Raw genomic sequence first — 17,771 nt, forward strand, 5'->3', positions numbered from 1 at the left:
AACCGCTCCTTAATGATTTTAACTTTTTCCATAGCCTGATGCACAAGATCTGGCCCTATCAAATCTGCTTCCCTAATTTCGAACCACCCAATGGGAGATCTACATCTCCTACCATATAAAGCCTCGAACGGTGCCATCTGAATGCTAGCATGATAGCTATTGTTGTACGCAAATTCTATAAGTGGTAAATAATCATCCCAGCTACCTTTGAAGTTTAGCACACAAGCACGCAACATATCCTCAAGTGTTTGAAAAGTCCGCTCTACCTGCCCGTCACTCTGCGGGTGAAAGGCTGTACTGAGATTCACCTGAGTACCCAAACCTTGCTGAAATTTCTTCCAAAAATTAGCAGTGAATCGTGCTGCCCGATCAGAAATGATGGAAACTGGGGTGCCATGCAACCTGACTATTTCTTTGATATACAACTGAGCATACTGCTCCGCTGTGTTGGTAGACTTAATCGGCAAAAAGTGTGCTGACTTCATGAGTCAATCCACAATCACCCAAATTGATTCAAACTTGCGCGGAGTGCAAGGTAATCCTACCACAAAGTCCATATTAGTCATTTCCCATTTCCACATTGGAATTTCAATGTTCTGTGCCAACCCACCGGGCCTTTGGTGTTCGGCCTTCACTTGCTGACAATTTGGACATCTTGCCATAAAGTCCGACACATTCCCCTTCATATCATTCCACCAATAGACTTCCTTAAGATCATGATACATTTTCGTAGAACCTGGGTGCACAGAATACCTAGAAGTGTGAGCTTCAATCAAAATTCTTTCACGGAGACCATCCACATTTGAAACATATAGTCGCCCTTGGTACCTTAGTGTACCATCATCCATGCCAAGAGAAAAGGCCATGGTCTTATGTTTATGAATCCCCTCTTTCAATTGTACCAACAATGGGTCATTGTATTGTTTTTCTTTGACTTCCACTACAAGTGATAATTCAGCCCTTTTTTGCACAATTACCCCTCCTTCACTAGAGTCCGCAAGACGAACTCCCAAACTAGCCAATCGGTGAACTTCTTTGGCCAATGGCCTTTGCTATGCCTCCAAGTGTGCTAAGCTACCCATAGATTTTCGGCTGAGAGTATCTGCCACAACATTAGCCTTCCCTGGATGGTATAAAATATCAATGTCATAATCCTTGAGTAATTCAAGCAATCTTCTCTGCCTCAGATTCAATTCCTTCTATTTGAAAATATATTGAAGGCTCTTATGGTACGTGAATATATCCACATGGACCCCATATAAATGATGACGCCAAATTTTCAATGCAACAACCATCGCCGCAAGTTCTAAATCATGTGTTGGATAGTACTTTTCATGATTCTTTAGTTGCCTAGAAGCATAAGCTATCACCTTCCCATGTTACATTAATACACACCCAAGCCCGATTCTTGAAGCATCACAATATACCACAAATCCATCTATACGTTCTGGTCGCATAATGGACCGCATAAACACACTTTTTCGGCAAAAGTTTTCCTCTACTTTCCTATGCATTGTTCAACCCAAAAGGTCCTAACAGTTATGTAGTGAAGAATTTCTATAATCCTCAAATACATAAGCATAATCCGGCACCATGAAACATTATTTTCTTTGCAAATTTTACCAGGCCTTACACTTAAGTACTTTGAAATTTTCTGGGGTGTTACACTACATAACTGTTAGGAAATTTCCACTTCTTTCCTTCCTGTCATGCGGATTTGTTCTTTGTGCAAATTGAGATTTTGTATCTCTATTTTCTCATAGATGATGAGGACACGTGCTACCGGGTTAGCTGAGCAGGCATCCGCACATACTTCTAGGGCTGCAAGAAGCTGAGGCCGAGGTAGAGGTCGAGGAAGGGCATGTGTCGCGACTAGAACACCTGTCAGAGCAATAGTTGAGGAACCACCAGTAGCTCCAGTTGGGGGATAGGTACCAGGAGCACCTGTTGTTACCCACATAATTGATGAGATTTTAGCATAGTTCCTGAGTATGTTTGTTATATTAACGTAGGCGGGATTGATCTCTGTTGCACCAAATATTTCGCAGATTGGGGGAGTAGCTCAGACTCCTACCACAACTCCAGAGCAGCAGGTTCACATTGGTCAGGTTTCGGGTGCAATGCTGGTACAACCTGTTATTTCTGTTCGGGCTGAGGTTAGGCTAGAGGCATCAGAGAAAGAACAAAAGAGGCTTGAAAGATTTAAGAGGTATAGTCCACCTACTTTCAGTGGCACAACTACAGAGGATGCCCAAGGATTTTTAGAAAATTGTCACCGTATTTTTCACACCATGGGTATTGTGGAAGTGAGCGGAGTTGCCTTTACTACATTTTAACTGTCAGGCGCAGTGTATCGGTGGTGGCAAATCTCTGAAGAAGGTAGACCAGCCGATGCAACAGCACCAACTTGGGTTCAATTTTCGAAAATATTCTTGAAAAAGTTTGCTCCCCAGACTCTCAGAGATGTGTGGCACACAGAGTTTGAACGGTTGCGTCAGACACTACGACAGTGTTAGAATATGCCATCAGGTTCAGTGAGTTAGCCCGTCATACACCTATCTTAGCTCCTACAATCAGAGAACGGGTCCGCAGATTCATTGAATGGCTTGATTATGATATTAAAATATGCATGGCTCGAGAGTTGAAAATTGATACTCCATTTTAACAAGTAGTAAAGATTGCAAGGAAGATTGAGGGTGTTTTAGGCGAGGAAAGGGAGTCTAAAGAGGCCAAAAGGTCTCGAAGATCTTGAGGGTTTAGTAGATTTTACTCTTCAGCTAGGACTCATTATAGCGGAGGCTCGAGCAGTCGGTCAGCTCAGTCCGCACATCAGATTACTCGGGGTGCTCCAGTTTATAGTGCACCATCGACACGTGATTCTTACAATGGTTATTCCAGTTATCCGGAACAAACTCAGTACGAGCAGCCGCGACCTCAGAGGGGTTGTTATGAGTGTGGTGATACTAGGCATACCATGAGAGATTGCCCTAGGCTTGGGAAGGGTGGATTTCATCAGAACACTCCAGCTACAAGCTTTATTCCAATTAATACTCTACATGCACAGTCAGCTAGAGGCGGAGGACGGGAGGGTAGTGGGCGCCTAAGAGGTGGATGCCCTACCCGTTGATATAATCACTATGATTTGGGTGAGGCCAATGCATCAGATGGTGTCGTTACAGGTACGATTCGGATTTTGTAATAAAAGAATATTTTCCCTTAGTTGATTCAGATCTAAATATTGAGGTGAATCCACCTATTATGACCCACTTATATGTTTATCCCTGTTGGGAGATTTGAAGATGTGAGCCCGTGTCTGCCATTTTATATTGTACACCATTGAGGGCTATGAGTCCAAAAGTAATTTTTATTATTCATTACACTAGGTTTAATGTGTTTTGGAATAATTAATTCTAATTTTTATGAATTATATGCCCTACCGGTATGAGGGTTCATTTTGTGTTGTCAAAACTGTTTATGAAATATATTGAGAAGAAGAAAGAAAGGAAATTGAAATTTCAGTTGGCACAATGTGCAAAATACTTGTGATTCGGAGTTGAGGATGAGATCCTCGCATTTTTACATAATGTGAAATATTTAAACCGGGCTACAAGCCGCGGTGAAAGTTATATAAGGTAGAGGTCCTTGTGGTAAAATATTTATGAGTTTAAAATTCTCCCTGTGTGAAATTTAATCTGTACAATAATATTAATACGGAGTCATGCCTATTAGGCTTATTTGATAATTCTTCTATATTTTCTATGCATATTCAGCCATTTTCGTGCTGAAAATTTTAGCCTATGAGATGAGTGCCCAGATGGCGTTAAATGTGACTCATTAATCTGAGTAAGTAATTATGAGGTCTTCATGCCTCACATTCTGTTGTCAGTGTTGTGAAAATTCGAAATGAGGTGGTGGTTAATACGAGATTAATTGATGATACTGGAATTAATTATGAACAACTTTTAAGACCTGAGATGTGGTGATGAGCATACATATGGTGTGCTTCATGTCCTGATAACATTATGATAATGTAGTGCTTGTAATGTTGAAATTGGCGTTATTGATATATACCTTGTGGTATTTTATTGGTTGTAGATGTGTTGTTAGGAGTTGTTTTGGTATTACTCTGGTAGGTGGATAGCCCCGTTTACAGGGGAGACTCTGCCGAAATTTTTGAAATATTTGGGAGTTAGTAAAATTTGGAGCATTGAGATTTGCAAAGGAAGATATAAGTTATGTTATGTGTTTGAGGACGAATGATCCTAATCGAAGAAAAATGTAACACCCCAGAAAATTTTTGAAGTACTTCAACACTATCAAGGAAGTTGATGTGTGCGTAGGAACGAGTTTCTATAGCCAGTTGGGACTAATACCGTGCATTGTTGTGAAAACCAGGCCTTTGAAAATGTTTGGAGTATAGGAAATTGGTCTTAAAGTTTACAAATATGGATAAAAAATACAATCTCAAATGAGATAGTGTTATCGGTCTTATCTCAAATACGGTAACGTGGGATCAACCGTGAATACATGTGTAAAAGTAAAATCATTAATTTGGTAACCTCAGAATAATTCTTAGCACGTTCGAGGACGAACGTTTGTTTAAGAGGTGGAGAATGTAACGACTCGGTTGGTCGTTTTGAGAATTTAAGTTTTGTTTGGCGGCATAAGGCCCTACGCAGCCTCGTATTATGTGTATTGACTTGTGTGCGTGGTTAAATTCAGTTACCGGATGATTCGAAGTGATTTGGGACACTTAGTCCTTAAAATGGAATCTTAAGTCTTAGGATTTTGACCGTTGTCGGAACTGTATGAAGACGACCCCAGAATGGAATTCTGTCAGTTCCGTTAGCTCCCTTGGGTGATTTTGGACTTGTGAGAATGTCTGGACTGTGAATCTGAGGATTGTAGCTGATTTAGGCTTGAAATGGCGAAAGTCAAATTTTTGGAGTTTTGGACCGTAAGTGGACTTTTTTATATCTTGGTTGGAAAGCGATTCAGAGAGTTGGAACAACTCCGTTATGTTATTTGGGACTTGCCTGCAAAATATGACGTCATTCCGGGTTGGTTTGATAGGTTTACGCACGAGTTTTAGAAGTTGGAAGTTTTGGAAGTTCATAAACTCAATTCGTGGTGTGATTTGTATTTTCGGCGTTATTTGATGTGATTTGAGACCTCGAGCGAGTCCGTGTTAGGTTATGAAACCTGTTGGTAGGTTTTGACGGGATCCCGGGGGCCTCGGGTGTGTTTCAGATGGGGCTACAGACCATTTCCTTCTATTTTTGAACTGCTGTTTCTGTTTTCTGGTGTTCTTCTTCGTGTTCGCGAAGAGCATTTCGCGTTCGCGAAGTTTTATTGCTGACCACGTTATATTCCTTCTTCGTGTTCACGTTCAGCACATCTCATTCGCGAATGTTTGTCTTTTCCTCCATCACGTTCATGATTAGATACTCGCATTTGCGAAGCTCTTCATGGCAGCCTCATGTTTCTTCTTCGCGTTCGCGAAGAGCATCTCGTGTTCGCGAAGGTTCCGTCTCTTGTGCTTCATGTTCGCGCTCCTTCCCTTGCATTCGTGAAGGGTTTTTCTGGACATCCTTACTTTCCTTCTTCGCGAACGCGAGCCTTTCTCCTCGTTCGTGATGCTTTCAGACCTGGTTTCAGGGTTAGACCATTGTTATCACATTTTGATTTGTAGACCTCGGTTTTGAGCTATCCCTTGCGGGGTTTTCAAGAAAATTGATTGGGTATGTGTTCTTCACCTAGAATCTATTTATTTCCATGATCCTGTCTTTATTTTTATCATTTAAATTATTTTTTGAGTTGAGGAAAAGGGTGGTTTTTGAAGAAACTTTTCAAAACAAAAAATCACGATTTGAGGGACAAAATGGTATCGGAATTTGATAAAATTAGTATAGTTGAACTTGTATCGGAATGGATGTTCGGTTTTATGAATATTATGGGGTTCCGAGAGGCGGGCCCCGCGTTGACTTTTGTTTGATTGTTTGGAATAAATTTTTAAGTTGACCCATTATTATCCGGAATTATTTTCGATAAATTTTAATGAAGTTATACAATTAATTTGGATAGATTTGAGTTGTCCGGAGGTCAATTCAAGCAAGAAGGTTGTTTTGGAATATCGGTCTAACTTCAAAAAGGTAAGTATTTTGCTTAATCTCAAGTGGGGGAATTACCTCTTAGGCATCGAGTCTTATGTGCCATTTGTGAAATGTGAAAAGCCGTATACGCGAGGTGACGAGTACGTACTCAGCTTATATGTGCAAATTTTATTGAGTTAAATTCTTGAGCATATTGTGTAGTAAATTGAATAATTATTGGCATATATTTAATCATCTATTTGTCGTGCCTAAATCCTTGTTGTTGAATCTGTTGTTATATGACAATTTGATGTGATTGTTACTTGATTATTTATGTAATTCCGTGAATTTTTTCTTTTGATAATTATTGGAATTTAATTTCATTATGAATTTTCCCTCTGCAAATAATTAATTAAATGAGCTTAAGAAGAGGTATTTATATAATTATTGAAAACTTAGATTTAATGAAGCCTTTGCTTTATGTTGAGTAATTTCTATCTCTATTGGTTGTTTTTGGGTGTTGTACACATTGTGTGGAGCCTTTGGCTATTTGTTGTAAAATTAATTGACTTGGTTGTATCTTTGGACTTTTGGTTATGTCAATTGGGCAAATTTGTATATGAATTGATATTTTTGTTATGTTGCCGTGATAATTTCCCGTGTAATTTGTTGTGTTGTGTGAGTTATTATTTTGAGGAGATAATAGTGGCATTTCATCGATTGATATTATGTGGGTACAAGGGTGGCATTTAACTATTATTGTATTTGTTGGAATATTGTCTGGGCGGAGCAATAAGGGTGGCTATAGGAGCGATAAGGGTGGCAATATGAGCGATAAGGGTGGCAATAGGAGTGATAAGGGTGGCTATTGATATTGTCTGGGCAGAGTGATAAGGGTGGCTATAGGAGTGATAAGGGCGGCAATAGGAGCAATAAGGGTGGCTATTGTCAGGGACGAAATGTGATGATGTGGAGTTGTGGTGTTGGTGATTTTCATGTGATGTTATGATTTTCTTGTGTTTATTTTTATACCTTGTGTAATTTGTCTTATTTTTGGTAAATCGATAACAATCTGATTTATGTTGAAATTGAGAGCCTGTGGCTATTGCCAGGCGGATTATAAATTAAAATATGGGCATGAGGTGCCGTGAGTAAATAATGGGGATATTGGCACGTGAATTGTCCATGCAGTTGTGATATTAAATGTGAGCACGAAGTGCTGTGATTAATAATAATAATATTGGCACATGAACTGTCCGTGCAGCTGTGATATGAAAAGTGGGCATGATGTGTTAGGAAAATATAATGATTTAATTATGGGCATGAAGTGCCATGAAAATATATGAAAATGGGCTTAGACCCGTATTTTTAAGATTATGACATGAGGTGTCACATGGTGACTTCTTAATTGAAAAGATTATATATTCAAAATATTTATTTGGAAGGATTTTTACTTAAAAGGTATTATATAAAAGAATTGTATTTGAAAGATATTTATTTGAGAAAATTATATTTGAAAAGATTTATTGAAAGAATTATATGTGAAAAATAATTATTTGAGAAAATTATATTTGAAAAAGAGTTATTTGGAAGAATTATATGTGAAAGATATTTATTTTAAGGACTTGATTTAATTGAGTATAATTTTACTTATTAATTGTTGAGTGATATTAATGGTATTCTTGTTGTCTGTTGTGCATATCATTGGTTGTTTCATGTTGCCCTTATTGTTATTTGTTTCATATTATTTTATATATTATATTGTACAGGTTATTAGACTAGTGAGTGTCTTGACTGTAACTCGTCTCTACTCCACTGAGGTTAGTCTTGATACTTACTGGGTATCGATTGTGGCGTACTCATACTACACTTCTGCACATTTTTGTGCAGAGCCAGGTATTGTAGATAACGGACTTGAGCAGAGTTAAAGCGGGATCGTATGGATTCAAGGTAGAGCTACTTGGTCGTCGCAGTAGCTTGGAGTTTTTTCATTTCATTGTACTGTTAGCTTGTAATCAAACAGTATTGTATATTCGGTCCTCGTGATCATTCATGTATTCAGTTAGAGTTCATGACTCAGTACTACCAGTCTTGGGAGGTTGTATATTCATATTTGTTCCGCTGTTAGTTTTGATTACTTATTTAAATTTTTAAAAACATAGTGGAACTCGGCTTACCTAGTCTTAGAGACTAGGTATCATCACGACTCCTGTTGTGGAATTTTGGGTCGTGACATTTTTTTTTTGTGCAGGGGAAATATATGTCAAATCAAATGACAATTTTATCAAGGAACATAAGAATAACTCAGATTAGGAGTATATGTCTCTTTGAAACCCAATAAGTAGCAACCACATGTCCGTCAAATAAAATATAGTTGAACAATTAATTAATTTGTGCTTCCTCTCTTGTAAACATGCTCAACATTGCGGCAACAATCGAAGACCAAAACCATAAAAGTCTAACCGACCAGCTATATGAGTTTAGTCAATGAACAAATTCATTAGTAGTTAACAACAGAAATAAATAGCCTTGACTAAGAAAGATAATGTCATTCAATTCAGCTTGAACTTCTTATGTTCATACTTTAATTATTAGTTAAAATGAAATGCACGTATGTGTATTTTTCTCTCTCCATATCATTGAGTTGCATGAGCTTTTACCCATAATAGCTAAATAAATACTACCTCGCGTCCCTATGATATGTTTTTTTTTTTAAAACTTTACATGCAATTTAAGAAAAATATTTAATAACTTAATTTTTTTCTTGAACTTTAATCATTACAATATTTGTCTAGACTATATATTCTACTGAACATCTCATTCCATTAATATTTATTAATTGGAACAGTAATTAGTACAAACTGGGCTTGAGATTCAAAAACACATGTTTGAGTGGTCTCTTGAACTGAACTCGGAACTCGGTGCTTACCCATAAAAATGTTTATTTGAATTTTTAGCGTGGTTTATAGACAAGCAAATCGATTTGATCCAAAAATGATAAAGAAATGAGAATAAAAATAAGATCAATACTAAAATTAAAGAAAATAGCATGCCTGGTACTGAGCTCGGTCTTTCTAGAGCAAAAGCAGAAGCAATGATAAAACTGTTTAGATTGAACGTAAAATAGTATATTAAAGCTTTTTGCGCAGAATATTTCATGTTCTACAAGGGTTTTCAATCCTGCTATTTATAGCTATCCTCAGGGAGACAAGATCCTAAAATTAAGCTCTTGAATGAGAATAAAAATGCCATTGATGAGTGCATAACGGCTGGTCTTTGAATGCAAATATTCTCCTTAATGACTACTCATTAAATGTTATCCGATGTCAAGCCTTTGAATCTTTACCATCAGTTGCGCTTCCTTCGGGATCCATCCTGTACCGGTTACATACTTTACACCCGGTGCCAGTTATTTGCTAATTCATCTTTTATCTGTCTTCGGTTCCACGTGCACTTTATCATTCGACCCCCTGTTATCAATAAATTTTACCCTATACAGATAGTCGCTTACTTTTCGGTGACGCAACTCAGTGTTATCGGGAAGTAGATGAAGATTCCTTCCTTGGCGGGAAAGTTCCTGAGCAGTCTCTGACATTTGAAGGAACGCACATCTTCTCGCATTTAATTCTCCGAACACATGTTGCCCCGTGATTCAGCAGATATTTTTGCCGGCTTTCGAGGTAATTATGACCACAATTTTTGCCATCCATAACTTCTCTACTTCTAATCATTTTTACTTCTTCACTTTCACTACTTCCACAACTCTCTCTCTTTCTATGAATTTCCTTAGAGGTTCTTTACAACATTCAACTTTATCAATAAGAACATCTTTACCAATCTTTTACCACCATGTTTTCGTACGTTGCTTCCTTCGGATACACTGGTCTTCTCTTCGGTGGAGGCCCGAAGTAAAACAAGGCCAAAGAGGTTGACGTTGAGTCTGAACCTCTAACTGTTAACACCATCATACCACTCCATCTTAGCATCACATCCGATCTTCAAGAACAAACTGCATCTACAAACTCTCAAAACCGTAGGTTTTAGCCAGTTCACAGGCATCCCTCCTCCATTCGTCCTTCTAGTATCCCTACTTTGAAGAAGGACTGCAACTGTCCCAATATCAAAATTCTCTCCCCATATGGGGTAGAGCGAGTTACCTACTCTAGAGAGGGGTTTATGTATGTCTATACATTTCCCCTTAATTTGGGTCCCTTATCCTTGGGCTCGAGTGAAGGACTTGACCCAATAATTTTTGAATTTTTCCACCAGTACCAGGTCTTCTTAGCACAAGTAGGCCTATCCATATGGCAGACGGTGGCCTGCCTTCGTAAGTTGTGCACTGAGATCGGAAAACCCCTAATTCTTGCACATATGATGAACCTTTACTCCACCAAGATTTTTCGTGGGGAGAGTTAAACTACATCAACCGTGGTCACCACACATTCCTCACCAGTGTAGACGATGACAACGACCGTGAATGAATGGAATAGTTCATCATTATTGCTAGCAGCGACATCATTCTGACATAACTCCAGCTTTCTCCGGGTCGTGGAGTCTTTTTCGTAAGTCTTCGGATACTTGTTTCCTTTCTTTGTAAAAAGTAATTTCTTATTTTCTGATGTTTTTACTTTTTTGGCTTCCTTCGTTTCAGCTACCTGCTAGGAACCACCACGGGTTCATGGTTTGGACCGATAGGTTCAGATAATTCTGGATATTACAACTCCGGAATCCCATCGATGGAAAGAAATGGCTCCCAAGTACGGGTGGAGACCTAAGAACCATGGTGAGCAACATGCCTCTCTTTTTCTCTTTTTTCTGTTTATCTCAGTAGTTTAAGAGGAATTTACTTAATCATATTTTTACTCACGTAGCGTTCCCGAGGGGTCTGTCATCTGCCTCGATGTCGTTGCCCTAGATGACCCCGAGGAGGCCGAGAGGGTGTTGTAGAATGCCCTCTACCGAAGCAGAGCTCATGGATCTGCCCGAGCCTCCGGCGAGGGTGCCGCCTCTCAGAGTCCTGAGTCCAAGATCAAGAAACAGAAGAGGAGACATTCCTCCCTGACTGGGACTCAAGAGAAGAGAGTAAAGAAAACACCAACCGAGTCTGCCACAGTGGTCCTCGATGATAAATGGGAAGATAGTGATGAAAAGGCTTCCCTTTAAAGGAGAAAAGGATCTCATCGGCTCAACTGAATGCTCAGCCAGGGGAGCTCCAAAACCCACCAGTAGAAAAAGTTCAGGCACTCTAGGACGAAATAGACTTGGTTGAGAATGTTGATTCTCGCTTCCCGGCCCCTATTGCTGTCTCCAGTCCAAGGAGTTCAGACCCCGTACTTCTTCTGCCCTCAACCACAATGCAAGCAACAACTACCACTCCTTCTACCATAGCTGCTTCTTCTCTTTCTACGCTGATAGCTCCATACCCACTGACACCAGCAGTTCCTTCACCACCAGTACTAACTGCATTTCCTCTACCGACATCAACTGAACAAGCGGGGAATGTCATCCCACCACGGTTTGCCGATCATGGGAACTTGGGAAATAATTATTCGGCACCTTCCCAAGATCCTCGTGGAAGGTGAAGCGCCACTCTTTGGTTTCGAAGGAGTGCCATATTCTCTCAAAGGTAGTGCCAGCTTCGAGTATATTTTTCGTCCGATAGCTTTGATTCCGGGTTTAAACCCTTCTAGAATCTACCATTTATTGTGAGGGTTTTATAAGAGAGGGCTCTTATGTTTATAGTGCTCTTGAAGAGGACGTCTCTTATTTATTACGGCACAAGCATTTGAAGTTCTTTTTAGCTCTCAAATGATAAAATAAATTAACTTATCATTTGAACAAGAAATAAGACAAGAATAAAAAGTACTTTGATTTATTCCCTTATATTTCTAAGAATACATTCATAAAAACATTAATTTTCTTAAGTAAATAAATCTGTCAATGCATGTGGCTAACTTGCACAACTTATTTCTACAGGGATGATCATACAATCTCCGGTCCAAAACATTGCTAATAGTCCCCCATCTGTGTGGCACTCTTGGTATCGTAACATATATTACTCCCCCTCCTAGTGTTCGAATACTAAGTATGAGAATTTGAACACTGGAAAGTCTTGTATTCATACTGCTGCTTCATCGGTGGAGACAACTTGTGAACGGTTAAATAATATTTTTGAATAGTGCAAAGTAAGTTTTGCCATCGAGCCAAAGATTATTTAACCATCCACAAGCTATTTACCACGCGGGCTTATATCCGTCGATCCCATTGGTGTGAGAAATTTAGTGCCTTGATATTTTAAAGGTCTTGACTTTGCCAATGATCCTTCCTTCATAGTATGTTTTACGTCGTTGCCTCGTTAGAAACCTTGCCAGAAAAACCCCGATCAGGACAAAAACTGGTTGAAGAAAAAAAGAGTGCAGCACATACTTTCAGTATTGGTAGGAATCATCAACAATAGTACCTCTTAAGGTGAGTCGCGTTCCAATTTCCAGGTAACTTGACTCCATCTTGATTTTCCAATTCATATGATCCTTTACCGGTGATAGCTGAAATTCGATAAGGGCTTTCCTACGTTGGTCCCAACTTCCCGGCGTAACTTCCGGAGTGCTTTGAGTTACTTTCCTCAAAACCAAATCTCCAACTTTGAAATAATGCAGATTCACCTTGTGATTGTAATATCTTTCCATCCTTTGCTTTTGGGCCACCATCCTCATGTATGCCAGGTCCCGTTGTTCTACAACCTAATCTAGCTTCAACAGCAATGCTTCACTATTTGCTTCTTCGTTCACTCGGCAAAACCTCAAAGTCAGCTCCCCCACCTCCACCGATATCAAAGCCTCCGAGCCGTATACAAGAGAAAAGGGGGTTTCTCCCCTGGTAGCACATCTGGCCACTTGCCCGTAGCATCTTCTAACTTCTTTTTAGGATTTTAAATGATTATCTTGTTGGTAGACTCCGCCTTCCAAGAACTTTGTGACTTTTAAACGTACAAACTGCGGCCCGTTGTCACAGCAATCTCCTTCGCTATTCTGAATCTACAGATTATGTGGTCCCATATAAAGTCAACCACTTCACGTTTCCCGATATTTTGGTAAGGACTTGCCTCAACCCATTTAGTGAAGTAATCAGTTAAAACTAAAAGGAATCTTACCTTCCCAGGTCTTGGTGGTAAAGGACCAACTATGTCCATCCCTCATTGCATGAATGGCCACGACGACATCATCAAATGAAAATGTTCTGTTTCTTGATGCACCAACTGTGCATGATGCTAACATTTGTCGCATTTTTGTACGAATGCCTTTGCACCCTGTTCTATCTCGTGCCAATAATATCCAGCCCTGACTAACTTGACAACTAACGAGTCTGCACCGAAATGGTTTCTGTAGACTCTTTCGTGGACTTCTCTTATCACATAGTCCGCATCTGAATCCCCAAGGCACCGAGCCAGTGGTCCTTGAAACGATCTCCTACATAACTGTCCATCAATAGGGCAGTAGCAAGCTTCCTTGGTCTGCAGTGCCCAGGACACTTTTGGGTCTTCAGGACTTTACCATGTCTGAGATATTTAATGAACTCGCTCCTCCAGTCCCAAATTAAGTTGGTTGAATTTACTTCACAGTATCCATCCACATCCAATGCTGAATGCATCAATTGGAAGACCGTATTGGAATCAAATCCTTTCATCTCCGTGGACGACCCCAAATTCACCAATGCATTTACTTCCACATTTTCTTCCTTCAGAATGTGGATGATTGACCATTCTACGAATCTTGCAAGTAACGCTTGAACTTTATTCAAGTACTACTGCATGCATTCCTCCTTTGTGTCGAAAATCTATTGCTCCCAAACGCACACGCAAGTATACGTGATCGTACAAGTAATAAAATGATAAGTCGAGTGTCGAACTCACAAAGACTTGTATTAACTACCCACTAAATTCACTAAGAATTTTATTTAGTCGAGCCAATTCGAGATCAAAGGTGTGATTATACTAAACAAGAATTATAACTAGTAACTAAATTATCAAGCAGCAAAATAGTTGTTGTGTATTCAGTAGAGACAAATATTCCAGGGTTGTGATCGATTAACCATTCTTATTGTGTTTTAGTTAGCTCTCCCTTTGATACAATTCACTCATGGTTGCTAATTAATCGAATAATTTCTCTCGTAGCCTTCTCTCAAAGTACTACTCGCCTATTCAAAATAGATTAATGCCTATATTCCTATGAAATCAATCTATTAAGAATGCATTAAGATTACGATATTTAATTAAGCACGGTGACTAGGTATATTCCTATCCTAACCACAACCACAAATCTGCCTCCCCTCAGAGTTAAGATCGTGCTCTCTTCAATTCTTCTCTAATCTAAACATGGCTTTCCCAAGCATAGCATAGATAGTAAATAGAACCTAACTGCTTGCCAGACAATTAAGCAATTAATCACATAATTGAAGAAACAACCATATATTGATGAATTAAAATCAATGTTAAGTCAATATTAAACAACAATATTCATGGCTAAATCACAAGCCCAGAACTATGGGTTTTAGCCACTCATGATAATAGCAAACAATTTCCTAAGTGTTGGATAATTTAAAATGCTAAGAAAAGATGAAGAAAAATGAGTTCTCCTCGCTCCCGGATGTTTCTCGTGTATATTCTCTCTTCAAAGTGGCGCCTATCTTTTAAATATAAGCTTAGTCTTCCTTTTATACGCGTTAGGTAGGTCTAGGGCCGCAATAACCTTGTCCCGGGCAAACTAGGATAACTTTCCCGTTACCAGCGTCCAGCCCAGTGCCCCACGCTGGCCCTGGCGCTGGTTTATTGAAGTTTCTGCCAAGGGCGCCATAGGTGGCGTGGAGCGCTGCCTGTGGCGCTGAAATTCCCAATTTTTCGGTTTTCCTCCGTTTTGGCTCTAATCATGCACATTTCGTCTCCAATTGTTTCTGGATGATTCCAACACATAAAAACACCCCGAATTAATATAAATCAATTTATTTAATATTCGAAATCCACGAAACATGAGTAAAGCATGAGGCGATATACATATAAATATATATACTTTAAGCTAAACATCAACACCCCACACTTAGACTCTTGCTCGTCCTCGAGCAATGGGACTAACAACTCTATCCCAACTACATACAGATCTCAACTATAGAGGAGCACTTCATTTTTTTAACCATACACTCTACCCTTAACTATGATCGATACCGGCAATCAAGCATGAACTTACAAAATTCACATTCTTCCCATTTTAAACATGCCCAAGATTATAATTTATACAAAGTACATCACAAGTAGAAGTTCTCCCACCCCACACTTAGCATATGCATAGTCCCCGATATATGATGACAGAGAAAAGTATTAAACAAGGGTGAGAAATACTCCCCGAGACCCTCTCGGGCCTAGCTCAGATATGATCCTCAATATTAAGGGTCGGGATGACCCCACACTTAAGCTCAAAACATGCTCCTCTGCTTCAACTTCGGGTACTCAAACTTCCCCTACTCTGCAAAACAAAAACAACACAAAACTTGAGACTAAAAAAAAAATACAGGCTGGGTTGCCTCCCAACAAGTGCCTTATTTATAGTCGTGGCACGACTTTGGTACTCTGCTCGGGCTGGATGCTTTCTCTTCTTCTTTCTCCCATGAAGTCTAGCCTTTTTGCACGCTCTCAAAAGATCTCCTCTTTCTTCTATGGCTCTTTTCTCAATCATCTTTACACACTCAGCTTGCAACACAACCTCCTCTAACTCAGTTGTCCCATCTGGATCACTACAATTCACATAAGAACTCTGCTCTATCCCCTTCAATTCGACCACACTAATCATGCACAAGTCTTCATAATGCTTAGGAGCTTAAGTGCCTTGTACACATTAAAAGTGACTTCCTCAGCGTCAACTCTCATCTTCAACTTTCCTTCCCTCACATCAATAATCGCTCCACCAGTAGCTAACAATGGTTGCCCCAAAATAATAGGCACTTCCTCATTTTCCTCGTAATCAAGAACAATAAAATTAGCTGGAAGAATACACTTCCCACTCAAACTAACACATCCTCAATAATTCTTTCTGGCATAACTAGTGACCTATCTAATGACTGTAAAGTAATTGTAGTTGGTCTAAGCACCCCTAATCCGAGTTGTTTGAACAAAGAGTATGTCATCAAATTTATACTAGCCCCTAAATCACACTGGGCTCTACGTAAAAAACCTGTATTTAATTACCCAGCAATGGCGCCAAAAAGTTGTTGCTCCCAAATGCACACGCAAGTATACGTGGTCGTACAAGTAATAAAATGATAAGTCGAGTGTCGAGCCCACAGAGACTTGTATTAACTACCCACTAAATTCACTAAGATTGTTATTCAGTCAATCAAATTCGAGTTCCAAGGTGTGATTATACAAAACAAGAATTATAACTAGTAACTAAATTATCGAGCAGCAAAATGGTTGTTGTGTATTCAGTAGAGACAAATATTCCAGGGTTGTGATCGATTCACAATTCTTATTGTGTTTTAGTTAACTCACCCTTTCATACAATTCACTCATGATTGCTAATTAATCGAACAGTTGCCTCGCAGCCTTCTCCCAAAGTACTACTCGCCTATTCAAAATAGATTAACACCTATATTCCTATGAAATCAATCTATTAAGAACACATTAAGATTATGTAATCAATCTATATCCCGAAGGCTTTCCCAAGTATAGCATAGATAGTAAATAGAACCTAACTGCTTGCCAGACAATTAAGCAATTAATCACATAATTGATGAAACAACCATATATTGATGAATTATAATCAAGGTTAAGTCAATGTTAAACAACAATATTCATGGCTAAATCACAAGCCCAGAACTATGGGTTTTAGCCACTAATGATAATAGCAAACAATTTCCTAAGTGTTGGATAATTGAAAATGCTAAGAAAAGATGAAGAAAACTAAGATCTCCTCACTCCCGAATGTTCCTCGTGTGTATTCTCTCTTCAAAGGGGCGTGTCTCCTCTAAAAATAAGCTTAGTCTTGCTTTTATACGCGTTGGGGAGGTCTAGGGCATAAATAACCTTGTCCCAGGCAAACTTGGATAACTTTCCCATCACCAGCGTCCAGCCCAGCGCCCCACGCTAGCCCTGGCACTGCCTTATTGAAGTTTCTGCCAAGGACACCACACGTGGCGTGGAGCGCTGCCTGTGGCACTAAAATTCCCAATTTTCCCATTTCCCTCCGTTTTAGCTCTAATCTCGCACCTTTCACCCACAATTGCTTTCGGATGATTCCTACACATAAAAACTCCCCGAATTAATATAAATCAATACATTTCACATTCGAAATCCACGAAATACGAGTAAAGCATGAGGCGATATACATATAAATATATATACTTTAAGCTAAATATCAACACCCCACACTTAGACTCTTGCTCGTCCTCGAGAAATGTGACTAACAAATCTATCCCAACTATATACAAATCTCAACTATAGAGGCACTTCATTTGTTTTAACTATACACTCTACCTTGACTATGATCGATACTGGCAATCAAGCATGAACATATAAAATTCGCATTCTTTCCGTTTTAAACATGCCCAAGTATAACAATTCAATTCAATCAATTCAAACAACCTATCCATAACCACCCAATCTCGAAAGCCGACTCGTGACCACTAAGTATTCTC

This window comes from Nicotiana tabacum, chromosome 23 (genome assembly GCF_000715075.1).
Source record: "Nicotiana tabacum cultivar K326 chromosome 23, ASM71507v2, whole genome shotgun sequence".
NCBI lineage: Eukaryota > Viridiplantae > Streptophyta > Magnoliopsida > Solanales > Solanaceae > Nicotiana > Nicotiana tabacum.